The sequence below is a fragment of the Ovis aries genome, chromosome 13, assembly GCF_016772045.2.
Source record: "Ovis aries strain OAR_USU_Benz2616 breed Rambouillet chromosome 13, ARS-UI_Ramb_v3.0, whole genome shotgun sequence".
Classification (NCBI taxonomy): Eukaryota; Metazoa; Chordata; class Mammalia; order Artiodactyla; family Bovidae; genus Ovis; species Ovis aries.
In genome coordinates, this window is record NC_056066.1 from 69,123,765 (window position 1) to 69,130,419 (window position 6,655).

The 6,655-nt window shown below is 42.0% G+C and overlaps 1 non-coding gene across 1 annotated transcript; it reads left to right on the plus strand.

Moving 5' to 3' along the window:
* The first annotated feature begins 4,210 nt into the window (after window positions 1-4,210).
* Window positions 4,211-4,315, plus strand: LOC114117699 (U6 spliceosomal RNA). Its single transcript, XR_003591357.1, has one exon. It is a non-coding gene; the product is annotated as a U6 spliceosomal RNA (small nuclear RNA).
* Window positions 4,316-6,655: the final 2,340 nt, after the last annotated feature.

Here is a 6,655-nt window from a genome sequence, read left to right on the forward strand (position 1 = left end):
AGCAATTGATGAATCGGTATAAAATGTAAACAGGAGTTTTTTGTACTAGTATCACAAAATTTAAAATTTTAAATAATATGTACATGTTCATACATACAAATTCCCAAAGTAAGCGAAAATTCAAGAAAGTATGCGCTAAAATACACTGCTAGTGGGGACATGTAAGTTGGTATTACTTTTCTGAATGTTAACAGTTTGGCAATATATATCTGAACCCTGTATTTTTGCATAAAATTTTGACCCCACAATATAAAAATATGAACATGGATACACACCAATTCAGAGCTACAGTTATCGTTATACAGGAAATCTGGTAAAACCTAAATGGCTAATATTAGAAAAAGAAATTGAACAAAATATAAAGCATCCACCCAATGAAATAAAGATACAGTCCATGAAAGCGCTAGTGCAGAAGACTCTGGAAGTTTCTCCGTACTATATTAAGTGAAAAAAAGCTAGAAACTACAATAACAACGAAGAACATGCAATTTAGCCAATTTTTTCAAAACAAAATTATATGTTATGATAGATGACGTTCTTGGCCCCACTTCTTGACTATTTTCTGATTCTACACCCATGGCCCCTAGACCTGGGATTCAGTCATGTGAGTTGCTGGGACCAATAAAAGGGGGTGAAAGCAATGTGTGTGAGCCAATTTTATCCTAAGTCATCAGAGCCCTTGTACAGTCCCACTTGTTCTATCAAGTTTCTGCCCACCTCCATGAGAAGAATGTAACTGGGCTGACATTTGTTCTCAGGAGGAGAATGAGAGCCTCGTGGGGCAGAGCAGAGCCACCCAACCAAATTCAGCCTAGGTCAGCTGACCCCCAGCTGCCCAGATTCATCAGTAATTGCTGTGTTAAGGCCTGAGATTTGAGGTGGTACATTTTTCTGCCAATAAATAGTTGACATATATCTGAAGCAATACCTAAAAATTAGGATTGCATTGTTACAGATATTTATTATTTTCTTCTTATTTCATTTATTTTCTGAATAATTAAAATGCTCATGTATTAGTTTGATAATAAGTCAGAAATGAGTTACAATAAATAGAGAAGCAGGGGCTTCCCTGGTGGTCCAGAGGTTAAGAATCTGCCTGCCAATGCAGGGGACACAGGTTCAATCCCTGGTCCAGGAAGATCCCACATGCCATGGGGAACTGAGCCTGTGCTCCACGCCAAGAGAGTGCCCCCACTCACCACAACCAGAAAAACCCGTGCACTGCAATGAAGACCCAACACAGCCAAAAATATATAAATGAATTGAAAATAAAAGTAAATAATCTAAAAACAATAGAAAAAGAGAAAATAATGAACTCAAATTCAGAATCGCAAAGGATTCCTGGAAAAATGTTCTACTACTCAAATAAATACATAGCTTCCACTCACTGAATGCCCACTCTAACCCTGATATTTTAATGTGTCCCCCTACCCCTCTCCTTTCCTTGGCTACCATCTTTACTGTTTTCAAAGTAATAAAGTGAGACAGGATTCTTTTTATTTTACGGTTGAGGAAACTGAAGTCTGAGTAAGTTATGAGGCACGTCTAAACTTACTCAGCTACAAATGATCAAAGCTGAGAAATCAGCCTGATATGAAGTCACCACCCTTAATTCATGCTAGGGACCTCCCAGATCCCTGGTCCTGCCAGAATTCTGATGCTGACCTTAGGAATTTTATTTTGAGTTCCATGGAGTCCTGAAGGTCTGCCATTGCTCTTTCGCTGTGAAGTTACTCACACTACAGGCTCACCTCCAATAAGGTGAGGATGATGGATTAAAGAAAGCCACAAACTTCCTAGGCCAAGTAATGCTGTAGCAATGAGATTCTGGGTTTCTGGGGTGTTCTGAGCTCCCCCCTGGATCTTTTGGAACATTCTTGGAATCCTCCCAGCCTGTTCTGAAAAAGTCCAAGGAGTCTCTTGGAGAGGTCCACAAGGGAACTGAGTTCCCCAGCTGACAGCACCTGGGAAGCCCCAGTACCAACACCTCATCCCGAGTGTGCCATCTAGAAAGAGAATCCTCAGGCTCCAGCTGAAAGGCCCCAGGTAACCATATGGAGCAAAGAAGAGCTGACCCACCAAGCCTTGGCACGATTGCTGTTGCATAAGCAAAGTAAATGATTGCTGCTGTTATAAACCACAAAGCATGGTTTCATTTGCTATGTAGCAATAGATAACTGGAATAGTGGATATTTTTTTCTCAAGTGATGAAGAAAGGAAAAAAAGGATAGATGGAGCAAGGGAGGGAACAAGGAAGAAGTATTTGCCACTTGATTCTCTGGAAAAATTTCATGAATGAATAAAATTCTCCTAGTGAGAAAAGCACTCTGACTCCTGGACCTCTGCGGTCCTCTGGAGAAAGAAGGATGTAGTTTTGGCTCTGCGTTAGGTTCCCTCTGGTTTGCTTTCCTTGTCTTCAGCAAACTCAGAATGGCAAAAGAACTGAATTCCCAGTGCAATCCTACCCTTATCCAGGCAGAGAGGCAGAAGTTTTATTTCTACACTTTCTTGTGTATTTATTTATTTATCCTGTCAAAGGAATTTTCAGACTTGTCATTTTAACTGCAGGGAATTTTTCATCCATTTTGGAATTTCAATCACCATGTCACTGAATGCTGATGGTGATGTAGGGGCCGCCAAGCTCCTTTGAGCAGCATAAATCCCATGGCCTCTGCCTCCAGGTAAGCCAGTCCCCAGTGACTTGCTGCCACAAGCAGTCAACCAAAGGAAGCTGGACTCTGGTTACAAAGTGACATTCTTGTATAAGATGCTTATGTGAATGGTAGATTCCTTCTTCTCCTTCAATTGTGATAAAATCTTAACAAAATAGATTCTCTTTTCAAGGTCTCTAACTTCTGGAATGGCAACGAGAACCTAAGAGTCCATCTGGACCAGACATCTGACTCTAGTCTGGTAAATAAATAAATATTCCAGGATACACCTAGAGTATCAGTCATTAGTCCATCAGATGCATTTTCCAGCCTTCTACTTCTATTTTCAGCTTTGTACTGTACAGAGCCATGTCTTGAAAGCGGAACTTCCTAAATCTCACAAAGTTGGCTTCCTATTAGAGTTGACAAACCATAATCAGGGGTACTGGGGGGAGGTTAGAGGAGAGAAGGAAGGGAGAAACCATGGTATTTCTAACTCTTGCATGACTTCCATTGGTGCAGGATGGCCTTAGCTCCCAGCTTCCCAGGCTCTGTTAACTCCATCTGCTGCCTTTAGACTTGTATCCCATTTCTAAGCTGTCGATGTCTTGTTCCAGATACTTAGCACCAACACTCCTGTGTCTTCCACCATGTCCTTAACTTCTTCGACTCCAGATTGAACTCTTAACGTTCATTACCTTAAAGTTGCTGAGATATAAGGCTCTCATCGTTCTACTCTTCTTCATCCTGGTGCAATCAGGCTTTCTTTCTATCCATGAGCACACGTATCCCATGGACATCCCTTAGGTCACCAGTGCTTGGACCTGAGCGCCAAGAGTGAGCCCTCGCTTGAAATGCCACATTTTAGTGCTTGCTTCTACTATGGTCTTTCCAGCAGTCATATATGATGTGAGAGTTATGAAACGAATCGCCAGTCCAGGTTCGATGCATGATACTAGATGCTTGGGGCTGGTGCACCGAGAAGACTCAGAGGGATGGTACGGGGAGGGAGGAGGGAGGGGGGTTCAGGATGGGGAACACGTGTACACTTGTGGCAGATTCATGTTGATGTATGGCAAAACCAATACAATATTGTAAAGTAATTAGCCTCCAATTAAAATAAATTAATTTATATTTTTTAAAAAAAGAAAGAAATGATACTTTTGACCTGTGGTGTTGGAGAAGACTCTTGAGAGAAGAGAGTCTTGGAGAAGTCTTGGAGAAGACTCCTTTGGACTGAAAGGAGATCCAAACAGTCCATCCTAAAGGAAATCAGTCCTGAATATTCATTGGAAGGACTGATGCTGAAGTTGAAACTCCAATACTTTGGCCACCTGATGCAAAGAACTGACTCACTGGAAAAGACCCTGATGCTGGGAAAGATTGAAGGCAGGAGAAGGGGACGACAGATGATGAGATGTTTGGATGGCATCACCGACTCTGTGGACATGAGTTTGAGCAAACTCTGGGAGTTGGTGATGGACAGGGAAGCCTGGCGTGCTACAGTCCATGGGGTCACAAAAAGTCAGATATGACTGAGTGACTGAACTGAACTGAATGCTTGCTTCAGCAGCCCATATACTAAAATTGGAACTATACAGAGAAAGTTAGTATGAGCCCTGCACAAGGATGACACATAAATTCATGAACTGTTCCATATTTTCAGAGTCTAAAAAAGAGTGGCTATATGTATGTGCACAACTGATTCATTTTCTTGTATACCTGAAATTAACACAACATAGTAAATCAACTATATTCCAATAAAAAATGTTTTTACAGGTCCCACTGTAGAGTGAAAGTCTCTCATGGGTAAGCAACTCCAGGACAATTTACACAAGTCCTTGAAGGTTTCAGACTGTGCTACATATGTGTCTTTATCATCATTACCCTGTTGTCACCAAGAATTTAGCATCTGAGACAGAAAGGCATGGGAGGAGAATCCTGGTCCCATCTACTTCTCTCACTTCCATCCATCCACCAGCCAACCCTTCACTGATTCCAACGAGCTTATGGATTAAGTGTAAAGATTCAGGAATCTGGAAAACCAAGAATTAATTATTTATTAATTAATACAATATAACCTCATTTTTTAACTGTGTGAACTTTGCAAATTATTTACCTTTCTGAGCTTTAGTTCATTTTCTGTAAAATAGGACCTACCTCATCAGATTGCTATAAGAATTGAAAATTATGATGTATAATATACCTATACTTAATAAATGATAGTTATTCTGTTATTCTAATGAGCATCTTTTCACTGGGTGTTTTATGCCCGCCAGACACTGTGCTGAGTGGTAATGCCACAGAGTTTCTCAAGTTGATCTGGGAAAGTTTACACTGTCAACAATCAGAATGGAATTTATCCACTCTGAGCCTCAGTTTTCTGTTCTATCAAATGAGATCGACAATGATACCTATCAATCAATATCTCCTGTGAGGAATAAGTCAAGCAACTCCTATAAAGTGCTTACTCAGAGGTTAAAGTGTCTGCCGCCAATGCAGGAGACCCTGGTTCGATCTCTGGGTCAGGAAGCTCCCCTGGAGAAGGAAGTGGCAACCCACTCCAGTACTCTTGCCTGGAGAATCCCGTGGATGGAGGAGCCTGGTAGGCTACAGTCCCTGGGGTCGCAAAGAGTTGGACACGACTGAGCAACTTCATTAGCATAAAACTAGCTCCAAATAAGTGTGTGTTGAAGAAGAAGGAAGAGGAGAAGAAGAGGAAGAAGAAGAATGAGGAGGAAAACAAGAAAAGAGCGCAGACAGTGAAAAAGGACATAGAGGAGTAAGGAGAGAAGGAGATGACAACTTTGATGCAGATCCCAGGAGCAGTTCAAGATGCCTCCGCCTGAAAGTGAGTCCAGACAAACCCTTTGCAAAACCTTAGAAATTCTCATGAAGCTGTCTGTCCAGCTCCTGTGGTCTGAGCAATGCCAGAGGCCCACAGAAAGCAGAAATCCTGATAACAGACCTGGTCTAATTTCCATGAAGGGTAAAGTACTATGAGGTCAAAAAAGACACTTATGGACCAGGAGTAGGGGATGCCAACCTTCTGTATGATGAGAGCCAAGATCTAAACGCTCTCTGAACATGAGCCCTCTCTGTGAAAAGGCAGAAGTACCACAAGCCCAGACCAGATTTACGGTAACAGAGCAGGACTGGATTAGATAATGTCTGCTAAGCATTTTGGACTCCTTGGAGAATGGCCATCTATAAATAGCAGGTGGTGGTATTATTATTAATCAGGTAACTTCTCATTGAAGTTAATTGCTACTGAAGCCAGTGGACATTTACCTGGGTATAGCCAAGAAATCAGGCTTTACAGTAGCAATCCATTATTTATTTATCATTAGATTAGTGGCCAAGAAAGAAATGCATAAGGAGCAGTGATATTTGTTGTCTACAGGAAGGCCCCAAAGAGAAAAATATCTGTTTTTCTTGGTATAAAGATTTAGGTTCTGGGGACTTCCATGGTGGTCCAGTGGCTAAGACTCTGCACTTCCAATGCAAGGGGCCCAGGTTCCATCCCTGGTCAGGGAACTAGATCTCACATGCTGTAACTAAAGACCCTGCATGCCACAACTATAACCCAGTGCAGCCAAATAAATGTTTTTGATTTTTGTTTTTAACAAAAAGACTTGGGTTCTATGGGGAGTCCAATCTGGCACTCTGTGATGACCTAGAGAGGAGGGATGGGAGGAGAAGGGGGAGGCTCAAGAGAGAGGAGATATGTGTGTAGTTGTGGTTGATTTCCATTGCCGTACAGTGAGGGATTGGGGGCAGGAGGAGAAGGGGACGACAGAGGATGAGATGGCTGGATGGCATCACTGACTTGATGGACGCGAGTCTGAGTAAACTCCGGGAGTTGGTGATGGACAGGGAGGCCTGGTGTGCTGTGATTCATGGGGTCGCAAAGAGTTGGACACAACTGAGCAACTGAACTGAACTGAACTGAACAGTGGAACCCAACACAACAGTGTAAAAGTTAAAAAAGAAAAAGTGACTCG